Source organism: Mustela nivalis, assembly GCF_964662115.1.
Source record: "Mustela nivalis genome assembly, chromosome: 6".
Taxonomy (NCBI): domain Eukaryota; kingdom Metazoa; phylum Chordata; class Mammalia; order Carnivora; family Mustelidae; genus Mustela; species Mustela nivalis.
This window is the reverse complement of record NC_139025.1, coordinates 97590398-97603754: the sequence shown is the minus strand read 5'-3', so window position 1 is coordinate 97603754 and position 13357 is coordinate 97590398. Positions and strand designations below refer to the sequence as shown.

The following is a 13357-nucleotide window of genomic DNA, read 5'->3' as shown; positions in this document are numbered from 1 at the left end:
ATAAGTAAAGAGATAAATGAAAATATTGTTAAGGACATATTTTTTATTCTGCCCAACCCTTAAATGCAGACCTCTGACATCATTTGATATTCAGCCAGAGAAATCATCTTTCAAACCAGTCTCTGGTGTAGTCTTCCTTGGGGAGTTTTGTTTTTTTTAAGATTTTATTTATTTATTTGTCAGAGAGAGAGCGAGAGCGAGCACAGGCAGACAGAGTGGCAGGCAGAGTCAGAGGGAGAAGCAGGCTCCCTGAAGAGCAAGGAGCCCTATGTGGGACTCGATCCCAGGACCCTGGGATCATAACCTGAGCTGAAGGCAGCCGCTTAACCAACTGAGCCATCCAGGCGTCCCTTCCTTGGGGTGTTTTAAGCTTTGACTCTATGTGAACTTATCCTAAGTGATGGCTTTAGAAACTAACTCCTACTGATTTTTTTTTTTTTAGATTTTATTTATTTATTTATTTATTTATTTGACAGACAGAGATCACAAGTAGGCGGAGAGGCAGGCAGAGAGAGGGGAAGGAAGCAGGCTCCCCACTGAGCAGAGAGCCCGGTGCGGGGCTCAATCCCAGGACCCTGGGATCATGACCTGAGCCGAAGGCAGAGACTTAACCCTTTGAGCCACTCAAGCACCCCTGATTTTTTTTTTTTTTTTGCAAATCTCTATGTAGAAATTGTTGCCATAGACACAGTTTGTTGATTGATACAGATATTCACATACAAAGCACAGAGGTTATAGCTAGGTGACAAAACCCTCTTGTCTAACGACATCATTGTGGATGAAGAAACTGAGGCCAAGGGAGGTAAAAACATTTTTGCAAGGTGATTTAACTAGGAAGTGAAGAAACTGACTAGGACCCATGGCAACGATTTCTCCAATAAAACTGGAAACATGTGTCGTGTTAGTTGTGTGTGTGTGTGTGTGTGTGTGTGTGTGTGTGTGTGTGAAGTAGGCTTTCAATAAAAGTTCCTGGAGGATAGAAAGGACATGAAGGTGTGTTCACATACATTATGCCCAGGTAGCATAGAGTGGGTAACCAGTGGGCATCAGAGAATGCTGAAACTAATTTCATGGAAGGGGACCTGATCAGACAGTAGAGCATATGATTCTTGATTTCAGGGTTGTGTGTTCCAGTTCCACTTTAGGTATAGAGATTACTTAAAAATTAAATCTTAAAAAAAATTCATATGTGTGCTTCTCATTGTGAAAATTGTACTATATATTTTAAGTACTTTTTTCAAGATTTTGGTTATTTATTTATTTTTAAAGATTTTATTTATTTATTTGACAGAGAGAGATCGTAAGTAGGCAGAGAGAGGAGGAAGCAGGCTCCCTGCCGAGGAGAGCCAGATGCCGGGCTTGATCCCAGGACTCTGAGACCATGACCTGAGCTGAAGGCAGAGGCTTAACCCACTAAGCCACTCAGACACACCAAGATTTTATTTATTTATTTGAGAAAGAGACACAGGGAGAGTGTGTGAGCATAAGTAGGGGGAAGAACAAAGGGAGAGGAAAAAGCAGATTCCCCACTGAGCAGGGAGCCCCACAAAGGGCTCAGTCCTGGGGCTCCAGGATCATGACCTGAGCTGAAGGCAGCTGCTTAACCGACTGAGCCACTTAGGCACCCTTAACTGCTTTTATTTTATTTTTAAAGATTTAATTTATTTATTTGACAGAGAGAGAGTAAGCATATGCTCAAGAGCACAAGCAGGGGTGGCAGGCAGAGGGAGAAGCAGGCTTCCTGCTGAGCAGACAGCCCAGTGTGGGACTCAGTCCCAGGACCCCCCTGAGATGATGACCCCAGCAGAATGTAGACGCTTAACCAACTGAGCCACCCAGGCATCCCTAACTGCACTTATTTTAAATGGATCTTAAATTTTACTTTTTTTTTTTTAAGATTTTATTTATTTATTTGACAGAGAGAGAGATCACAAGTAGGCAGAGAGGCACACAGAGAGAGGGGGCAAGCAGGCTCCCTGCTGAGTAGGGAGGCTGATGCAGGGCTAGATCCCAAGACCCTGAGATCATGACCTGAGTGGAAGGCAGAGGCTTAACCTACTGAGCCATCCAGGTGTCCCATGGATCTTAAATTTAAAAGGGATTTCGTGGTACCATAATGATAATGACGCTTTCTTGTTTTTTTTTTTTTTCAAGACTTTTAAGTGTGTAATGTGAGTTTGAGTTTGTTTCCTGAGGTTATTTTTAAGTATCTTGATGGGGGAGATGAGTGTATTCCTTCTTGCATTTCAAGACAAAAAGTCAGTACGGGAATTTCAAGCTGACTGAATAAAGATAGACAGCTTGCAGGGGTGCCTGGGTGGCTCAGTGGGTTGAGCCTACGCCTTCAGCTCAGGTCATGATCTCAGGGTCCTGGGATCAAGCCCCACATCGGGCTCTCTGCTAGGCAGGGAGCCTGTTTTCCCCCTCTCTCTCTGCCTGCCTCTCTGCCTGCTTGTGATCTCTGTCTGTCAAATAAATAAATAAAATCTTTTAAAAAAAATTGACTCAATTTTACAAATTTTTTTTTAAATGGATGTAATTATTTAATGACACAGGAAAATAACATGTTATGAAACAAGCTGGTTACAAGCAGGGAGTAAAGAATGACTTCATTTCTGATAGAAAATTTAAAAGTACGTATATAAAACCTCTGATGGCTATGTATGAAAATACTGAGTTTTCATTCTTGCTCTGTGATTAAAGAGTCTTCCCTTTGTTTTTGTGTGTTTTTTTGAGACATGATTATTTCTTTAAAAAAAAAAAAAAAGTTACTAAATGTCTTAGGTGAAGCATTCTTAAATGCCACGAGTCTAACAGTCAAGGCCTGAATCTGAGGTCAGGTCCGGCCAGGGGACAACGGTCGAACCCAGACACAGAGGATCACTTTTTTAAAAAATTACTGGGATGCTATTTGTATTAAGCTGTTTCCACCACATTTGATATTCTCAGTGTATTTGTACTTAACAGGAGACTATGAATATTAACTAGCACAACAGCAAAACAATGCCAACAACTTTGGTTTCAAACTGATCAAAATGTAATAACCATTTTATAGTTATAAAATGTACTGGAAATAGAACAAGACATACTAAATACTCTGGAAGTCAAGAGTTCTACAACAAAAACCCCATGTGATGAAACCCCCATCTTTGCTGCTCTTTTTGACCGTTGTTCATTTCCAATTTCATCATAAACCTACTTTCCATTTCACAGATCTAGAAAGGGCAATTTTTCCTCAAAAAATGTTCTGCCTCCCTGAATACTCTGCAGAGTTAGAAGGGTTCAACAAAATCCAAACCACTTGGAACAAAGTTGAATGAGCAGTATCATCATTATGTGACTTTTGCAAAAAGATATTTGCTAAGTTATTAAAGGGAGAATAACAGATGATTACACATATATTGGTGTAAATGAGGCTCAAAAATCTCAGGTTCCCACTGTTTCCAACAAATGTTAGGACTGCGAAGGGTGCTTTATTCAAATAACAATGACAAATAACCTACACTGTGGGCTCTTAAAAAAAAAAATTAGGAAAGGCTCACCGCTTTAAAATCTGGAGTATACAAAAACCCAACGCCACCTTTAATGTAACATGCTTCCTAGCCACAGTAGCATTTTCAGGGGAGGTCAAGAACTACGGTTAAGGTCCAAGAAACAACCAAAACAACAACAAAAAAACCCAAAAACAAAAACAAAAAAACTGAGATAATTTTCTGCATCACCACCCCAGTGTACCAGGTCACTGCCTCTGAAGGTAGGCTGAACGGGGTAATGGACATTAAGGAGGGCACGAGATGTAATGAGCAATGGGTATACAGAAGACTGATGAATCACCTAACTCCGCCTCTGAAACCAGTAATATATTTTGTTAATTAATTGATTTTAAATAAAAAAATAAAAAATACCCTGCCCCCCAAAACAATGACAAATTCGGAGGCAAAAGATCTAAAATTCTCTGCTGCCCAACAAAATCCAAAAGATCCCTTGTTTTGCTCTTGAACAACCTAGAAAAATTGAACTCTGTTTTACATCCCCAAATAAGAGTGGTATCTCCCGGAAGTATCAGTGCGTGGAGCTTGAAACCGTCAACTCATACTCTTGTTCCATCAGTCCCAATTCTGAAGCTACAATTCCTTTGTTAGAGAAAGGGGAAAAAAATCCATTCCAGGACAAAGCTACTCGAGACAAAAGGAAGGTGTGTCTTCAGTGGGAGAACTGCCGGCTGTCAGAGGACTTCTTGCTAATGTGCTTGAAGATTTTGGACTTCTCGACTTTTTTGGCTTTCTGGTAGCCAAAGCCACCACCGCCTCCTCTCTTTTTAAGCTTGCCGTCATTGCTGTTCACGTTCAGATCAACAAAAGGAGGCACCTTGAAACCAAAAGAAAGAGCAACCTGAGGCAAATTTAAGTTATTAACATTGAAGATCTGTTTCAGAGAGTGGGAATCATATGCTCGAATGTAGGACTTATATGCTTCCTGGGCTGACTTATGAAGAAAGTAGTTCTTTTCAATCAATTTTTCAAGCTGAGACTGAATGTCAGAAATTTTGGACCAGGAAAACTGAAATTCACTTAATGGAACCTTGGATTGCTTCAAGTAACGAAGGAAACCCAATTCTTCAGGGAGTAAAATGAGCAAGGCATGCCCTCTCCCGTTTAGGCCTCTGGCTGTTCTTCCTACACGATGAATATATTCCTTGGGGTCATCTGGAGGGTCATACTGAACAATCCAGTCGACTTCAGGAATATCCAGCCCTCTCACTGCCACGTCAGTACATAACAATATTCCTGAATCTGCGTTGCAAAACTGGAAGAATGTGGTTGTACGCTTATTTTGCTTCTGCCTTCCATGAATGGCCAAGACAGGCAAATCGATGTAGTTCAGCAACTCATAGTGGTATTTCACGGACTTACAGGATGAAAAGAAGACCATCAGTTTCTTCTTCTGGTTCTTCTTAAGGAATGTAAAGAGTAGGAGGAATCTCTTTTCCGAGGGACAAACAACATAGCCCTGCTCAAGACCATCCACTGTTGCATTAGCTTTATCGTCATCAACACCAACATACAATGGCTCCTTTTTCAAAGAAATCCTTGCCAAGTCGTCAACTTTTCAAGTTTGTGTGTCAGAAAAGAGCATGGTTTGCCTGCGTGTTGGCAGAAGTTTAATAATTTGTTTTAATTCCTCTTCAAACCCAACATCCAAGATACGATCAGCCTCGTCAATAACCAGACACTGCCGATTTTTATACATAAACCCTGGGGTATTCTGCATGTGGTCTAGGAGGTGGCCTGGGGTGGCCACGATGATGTTGATCCCATTACCGAGTTTCTGTGCTTCAGCCGACCTGTTGCTGCCACCCATTATCAAGCCGTATGTGTGAACATGGTACGTCATTAGCTCCTTAAGAACACCGAAAGTCTGCATGGCCAGTTCCCTAGTAGGTGAGAGGATAAGAACTCCCGTTCCATTCCTAGGCATGAACTTTAACTTGACAATGAGTTTGACTGCAGGGATGAGAAACGCCAGCGTTTTGCCACTGCCTGTTTTTGCAGCTGCTAGAAGATCCCAGCCTTCCAGAAGTGGTCTGATACTTTTATGCTGAATTTCAGTCATGTTTGTAAAACCCATTTCTTTTATTGCCCTGAGAGTGTTCTCATTGACAAGATCAGTAAGAGAAGCAAATGAAGTACCCTCAAAAGCGCCTGTCGGTCCTAGGGGTAGGCTGGGCACTTCATTGTCCTCTTCCTGATCATCTGGCTTCTCCACACTGTTTTCTGTTCCTTCAGGAGCTTGGGCCCCTTCTTCAGAGTCCCCTTTGTCTTCAGTTTTCACTTTTTTGGTATCAGGCCCAGCATCATCCACCATTTTTCTCTTTTTCTTTTTCTTCTTTTTCGGTTCTGAATTGGGAGGCTGTGTTGCTGCTTCTCCATTGATTTTTATGGTAGATTTCTTTTTTTTTTTTTTAACTTGTACAGTTTCCACTGTTTCTTTGGTTCTCTCTCCATTCTGGGCTTCTGAGGAGCCCACATTCACAGACTGTTTCAGGGATTTTTTAACCTTCCCACTTCCCACTGGTTCTTCAGACATATCCACATTTTGCGTTTCTGATACGCTCACATCCAAGACTCCCTGAAGCTTTAAGTTTCGCTGGCGCAATTTGAGGTTCCGTTTCTCGATCTTCTTGCGCAGGAGTTTCATGGGTAGATGGGACATGTTGTCGCTAAAGCGCCTCCGCTGCGGCGCCACAACTTAGCTACCGGGTTGACGTTACTTCCTCCCGGTCGCACGTTCAATTTTACAAATATTTTTAACCTATTTTTTACAAATATTTTTAAAAATAATAATTAAAAAAATAAAAAAAGAAAGAAAGAAAATCCCTAAGAATCATGGCATAAATTGCCCCAATTATAAATAAGGAATAATACAGTGGTGTAATCAAGAAATGGAAATAAAAGGGAGTGCCTGGGTGGCTCAGTGGATTAAGCCACTGCATTCAGCTCAGGTCATGATCTCAGTGTCCTCGGATCAAGCCCCACATCGGGCTCTCTGCTCATCAGGGAGCCTGCTTCCTCCTTTCTCTCTGCCTGACTCTCTGCCTGCTTGTGATCTCTCTCTATCAAATAAATAAATAAAATCTTTAAAAAAAAAAAAAAAGAAAGAAAAGAAATGGAAATAACATAAAAAATAACAAAGAGGGGCACCTGGGTGGCTCAGTTGTTGAGCATTTGCCTTTGGCTCCAGGTCATGGTCCTGGTGTCCTGGGATCAAGCCCTTTGTGGGGCTCTCAGCTCAGCGGCAAACCTGCTTCTCCCTCTCCTACTCCCTCTTTTTGTGTTCCCTCTCTAGCTGTTTCTCTCTCTGTGTGTGTCAAATAAATAAAACTAAAGTCTTTAAAAAATAAATAAATAACAGATATGACCAAATAATTTAAGTCCAAACAATTACAAAACAGCTGCATAACAATAAACTGGATAGTATTTGTTTTATTTACTAGGTGCTTAGAACATAATAGGTGCTTAAAAAGTATTTGATGAATGTGAATAAATAAACTCTACCAAGGGCAGATTTAAAGGATTTGTACTTAAGATATAATTACAAATCAATCAGATGCCATCAAAAATTTTCTCAGTACTTAAATTAGTCACTGAAGGATCACCTCTCTGAGAACAGCCTACAAAGTGGGGAAGGATTATTATCTGACTTAAATAACTTAAAGTATGAAGTTATTGGAACGGAATTAGGTTCTAAAATTACCCAAGTTCCTGAAAGAAATTTCTAGAGGAGGGAGAAATTAAGATCTATTTTTTTTTTTTTAAGATTTCATTTATTTATTTGACAGAGAGAGACACATTGAGAGAGGAAATACAAGTAGGCGGGGTGTGAGAGGGAGAAACGGGCCTCCTGCTAAGCAGGGAACCAGACAGGAGGCTGGATCCCAGGACCCTGGGACAACAATCCAGGGCTAAGGCAGATGCTCAATGGCTAAGCCACCCAGGCACCCCAAGATCTATCTTTTTTTTTAAGATTTTATTTGGGGGGCACCTGGGTGGCTCAGTGGGTTAAGCCTCTGACTTCAGGGTCCTGGATCCAGACAGGCATCAAGCTCTCTGCTCAGCAGGGAGCCTGCTTTCCCCTCTCTCTCTGCCTGCCTCTCTGCCTACTTGTAATCTCTCTCTCTCTGTCAAATAAGAAATAAAAATCTAAAAAAAAAAAAAAAAGAAAGAAAACTTTATTTATTTATTTGACAGAGAGTGAAAGAGAGAGAGCACAAGTAGGCAGAGTGGCAGGCAGAGGGAGAGAGAGAAGCAGGCTTCCCGCTGAGCAAGGAGCCCGATGAGGGACTGGATCTCGGATCTTGGTATTATGAATCTGAGCCAAAAGCAGCCGCCTAACCAAGGGAGCCACCCAGGTGTCCCAAGATCTATCTTTTAAACTTTTCACTTGTGCTTGGCTTCCCACACATTCTTGCCTCTTTTCTTTTCTGGCTCCCTGGCACTGTGGAAAGTGCACTTCTTTGGTTTTTTTTTGTTGTTGTTGTTGTTGTTTTAAGGGCTTTATTTATTTATTTGACCTACAGAGATCACAAGTAGGCAGAGAGGCAGGCAGAGAGAGAGAAGAAGGCAGGCTCTCTGCAGAGCAGAGAGCCCGATGCAGGCCTCGATCCCAGGACCCTCGGATTATGACCTGATCCGAAGGCAGAGGCTTACCCCACTGAGCCACCCAGGTGCCCCAGAAAGTGGACTTCTTTGAGCTAAGACTTGGCCTGGAGAACCTCTTGAAAAGCCGTTTAACCTCCCTTGGTCTTAGTTTCCTTATCTGAAAAGTGAGAGATTTGGAGATGATCTCTCTGGCACCTTCCAGCCCCAAAGTCCTTGCAAGCGTATTTGTTGCTCTTCTTCAAGGTTCTTCTTGAAGGTTCTGACCATGCTTCTATCATAGGTTGTCAGTTACCTCTATTGTCTGATGTACTTCAATCCCTACTGCTTATTTTTCTAAACACTTGCCCCTACAACTTAACTCTTTCTTTCCCATCTCTCTGATTTGTTTTCCTTCTTCATGGCCTGGGAATATATAGTTATGTGGCCTTCCTCATCATGTTCCCCTCATGCCATACTGTTTTTACCTGACCTCCACCCTTTGTTGGTTTTCTTTCAAATGACCAACCTCAGGATCTCCAGAACTTTAGAAAATTGTGCCTATAATTTCTTCCTGGAAAACACACACTCACACTGTCTTCCCCAGCCCCACCCTAGCCACCTTCCACAGTTAGTCTCATGGCCCTTCCCCCATAACCTCCCTTTCATGTTCCTCTACCTTGTCCTCTTCACAAACTCCATTTCTCCTCCATTTCACATGGGTAACATGGAGAAATGAAGAAGAGCAAAAAGAACAAATTCTATCCTTCCTCTTATGAATGTTTAAATTCCTGGCATCCATTGCAAATGAACTCTGAAAAGGAACATCAGACAAGCCTCAGTTTGAACAACACTCATTGATCTTCACTCCCTCCCTTCGCCCCTAAAACACAAGGCAACTGCCACCTGACAGAGGCCAGGTGGAAATCTTCTAATAAGACCAGAGGTTGTTTGCTGATGTGTTCTTATACAGTCAGTTTTTGCAAAGGGTGCTTTTCTCTTACTCTTTATTGCCTTACTCCCTGAATGCTAGCAAGACAAAGAACACGTGGTAGTATATGGAGTTATGGGAACTATAATTTGTTGTAGAAATCTACTTATAGGTCTTGAAATTCTGTTTAGAAGTTAAACATTGAAGGGGCGCCTGGGTGGCTCAGTGGGTAAAGGCCCTGCCTTCAGCTCAGGTCATGGTCTCAGGGTCCTGAGATAGAGCCTTGCATGGGGCTCTCTGTTCAGTGGGGAGCCTGCTTCCCGCGTGGGGCCCCCACCCCCGCCTGCTTGTAATCTCTGTCTGTGAAATAAATAAATGAAATCTTAAAAAAAAAAAAAGGAAGTTAGACATTTAAGTTATACCCCAGGTTTGCAGCCAGAAAGTGAGATCTCCGGGTGCCTGGGTGGCTCAGAGTTTTGAGCCTATGCCTTTGGCTCAGGTCACGATCTCAGGGAGCAGGGAGCCTGCTTCCCCTTCTCTGCCTGCTTCTGCCTATTTGTGATCTCTCTCTGTCAAATAAATAAATAAAATCTTAAAAAAAAAAAAAAAAAGAAAAGAAAAGAAAAAGTGAGATCTCTAACAGAGGCAGAAATCAGTGTCATTGTGACCAAACACAGGCAATGCCAATCAGGCATTGCTGGGGGAAACTTCAACCTCCCACTTATCAGCTATATTATGAACTAACCCTCAGTTTCCTCATTTGTAAAATGGCATGGTGTGCATGTCTGAGATGATAATTATATAATGCTTTCTTTACAAAGTTATTTTAAGGGTTGAGGTGCCTGGGTGGCGAGGTCAGGTAAGCAGCAGACTCTGGCTTTCAGCTCAGGTTTTTATCTTGAGGTCATGGGATCAACTGCCCGCCCTCCCCTCTGGTTTAGTGCTCAGTGGGGGTCTGCTTGGGCTTCTCTCTCCCTCTCCCTCTACCCCTCCTCACATGCTCTCACACACACATTCTTTCTCTGTCTTTCCTTAAAATAAATAATTTTTCAAATTAATAAATAAATAATTTATGAATAATTTATAAATAAATAATAAATAATTTTTTAAAGTTATTTTAAGGGTTAAATGAGATTATGTATTCAAAGGGTGTGGCACACAGAATGCACTTAAACTATGATTTTTGTTATTAAGAGAAATGTTATATGCCTTTTGGAGCACCTGGGTGGCTCAGTCAGTTAAGTGTCCGACTCTTAGCTCAGGTCTTGATCTCAGGGTCATGAGTTCAAGCCGTAAAAAATAAAAAAATCGGGGCACCTGGGATCCACAGTCAGTTAAGTGTCTGACTCTTGGCTTCTACTAATGTTGTGATTGCAGGGTTGTAAGATCGAGCCCCGCAGCCGGTTCTAGCTAAGCACATAGTCTGCTTAAGGTTCTCTCCCTCTCCCTCTGCTCCTCCCCTGCACTAAAATAAATAAATAAATCTTTTATCTTTTATATATTTTTTAAATATTTTATTTATTTATTTGATAGAGAAAGACATAGTGAGAAAGGGAGCACAAGCAAGGGGAGTGGGAGAGGGAGAAGCAAGCTTCCCTCAGAGCAGGGAGCCCAATGCAGGGCTTGATCCCAGGACCCTGGAATCATGACCTGAGCTGAAGGCAGAGACTTAGCCCACTGAGCCACCCAGGAGCCCCAAACCTTTTATCTTTTAAAAAATAAAGAAAAAATAAAAAGGAACGTTACATTCCTTACTAGATTCAGAGTTTAGTTCTCTTGCAACTAAAATCAAACCCCTCATAGGATTCTAATTCTCTGGAAGATAGAGGATCTGCTTCTATAACACCTGCTCTTCTACAAACTAGAAAAGGGAGGAATGCTTAGAGCAGTGTATTGTCTTGACAGAAGAGGACTTGAATAAAATGCCGAAAATTTGATAGCCCCCCCACCACATGACTATAGTTGTATTTTTAGGACAAAAGCCACTGAGTTTAGAAACACTTCTAATTGATTTAAACACTTCTAATTGACTTAAAAGTGTATTAATCCCAACAACGTCAACAAACATTTGGCCAATATACTTTTTTAAAAAATATATCTTATTTATTTGACAGAGACACAGCAAGAAAGGGAACACAAGTGTGTGTGCGGAGCGACAGTCAGAGAAGGAGAGGCAGGAGGACCCGGGATCAGGATCTGAGCCAAAAGCAGAGGCTTAATGCACTGAGCCACCCAGGCGCCCCAGAAGTATATACTTTTGAGAGGCATGGTATCTATTCTGGCCACAGGCTGGGCTTACCTCGGGAGTAACATGGATTCCCCTGCAACACCGCAGTTCCCTAGGAATCTGGAGCCCATGGTTCAGAAACTACCAGCCAAGCACAAATGTCTAAAGCTTGACTCTGCAAAAGAATCATTTAAAAGTTTATTGAAAGCCTTAGGCCCCGCCCCCAGAGATTCGGATTGAGTAGCTCAGGGATAGAGACCAGGAATATGAATTCTCCATAACTCCCCAAGTGATGACAGTGAGCCCTAAGGAGTGTATACAGCTCTAGGAATTCCTGACTGGCTCCTCCTCTCTCTTCCAAGGATCTCATTCCAATCACCTTTCCTTTGTTCCTCAGAGTTCAGGGCTCTTCTCCCCACCCCTCACCCACCTTCACAAGAGAAGGATTTATTTGCTTCTAAAACTAAGGCTTCTTTAACTGGAGTGTTGTGCTGACATGACGAAACAATGTGCAGGAAAATCTCTGAGAGTCCAACAGGATGACTAACTTTCCTTAAAGAGCAACAACATATCTTTGCTTTTTGAGGACTTAATTTTGACACTAAAAATACCTTCACATCCATTTTAACTAATTCAGAGGTAACCTGTGCTCACAAATGAAGGATACAGAGATTATACTCAAGTGGTCTGGCTTGAAAATTGGCTCTGTGATGTAAACACCTCAACAGCAATTTAAGCTATTCCTGAAGAGAGAAAAATTACTAGGCTAATGGTCGACAGAAAAGCCAACATAGAAAATGTTGATAAAATTAGAAAATAGCATAAGAAGGAACCACAAAGCTAGAAGAAAGAGCCCATCTTCACCACCAGCAAGGCCGATCCAGATTATTCCCCCCAGAGCCTCCCAGGCTCCTACACATGGGAAGGAACTGAGGGTAGGGTGCCAGGATAAGTCCCTTTTTCCTATCCTTTATTATCTTCAGTGCCCTCAAGTGACTCTTCAATTTCTTCGGAATGTAAGCTCTTGGTTTACAAGGTCAAAAGACCATGGAACATTTTCCAAAAATTCAATAATCAATTGAAGGATGAAAAGTGTTGTTTTAATATTCTCTTCTGCTATGAAGTCCGTCTCTCACTCTGTCTCTCTCTCTTTCTCTGTCTCATTTCTCTCTCCTCCTTTCATTTTCTCGCTATTTCTCTCCCTCCCTCTCTCTCCTTCCCCTCCCCTCTCCACTTCACCACACACAGAAACCCCTTTTCAAAGGGGCTTTTTTCCAACTCAGTGAAGTAAAGTCTTTGCCCCTTTGTGGGGAAGGCTCATTAACATTCCCACAGCAGCATCTCTTCAAGGATTTTACTTTTGTAACTCTGTGGGGAGGTCAAGAGGCCACAGTGGAGAGGTAAAAAGAAAAAAATGGTAAATGGGGGAGGGCGGAAGAAAGGAGAGGAGGGGAAAGAGCCTTTCCTTTCACAATAAGGCCAGCAAGAAGAAGGGGGGAAAAATAGGAAAAGACAAGACAGATAAGACCCAGGAAGGACATGAATTTTGGACTCGCAAATCTGCCCTCACACATCAGAGACTCCTGAGAAAAGCAGAAAGCTATATTCTTTCTCTTGTTTCTTATCCTCAAAAAGAAGTAAATGATGGAAACAGTGGGCTGAGAGAGACAGGACCCAGTCTATTTCACTGAGAAATTAGAAGCTTCCCTGGCCTCAGTGTTCTTATTTCCCCACAACAGCCTGGTGATGGCTGCACCTGTCTGGCACAGAGTAGTTAACAGGATGAATCAGACAATGTCTGCAAGAGTTCCAAGGGTGGAACATGAGGGAGCCACCCAAGGTCCTGACCCCGAAGGACAGGGAAAATAATGGAGATTTAGGGAACTCCAAAGCAGAGATCAGCGTGCTTCCCAAAGCCCTTTAGATGTGAGTACCTGCCTTGTTTCTCACCAGCAAAACCTTCCAACCGTCTGTTGTCTCTCTCTCCCTTTCTTATATTGTCACACCAGCCTGGACCCTGGTCAGGGAAGAAACCAAGGGAGCTTCCAGTTCACACAGAACACT

At 42.2% G+C, this 13357-nt stretch overlaps 1 pseudogene across 1 annotated transcript; it reads right to left on the bottom strand.

The window, feature by feature from the left end:
• Window positions 1-2518: 2518 nt before the first annotated feature.
• On the bottom strand, window positions 2519-6283 carry LOC309868206 (ATP-dependent RNA helicase DDX18 pseudogene; annotated as a pseudogene). Its single transcript has one exon. The product of its transcript is annotated as an ATP-dependent RNA helicase DDX18 pseudogene (transcript).
• Window positions 6284-13357: the final 7074 nt, after the last annotated feature.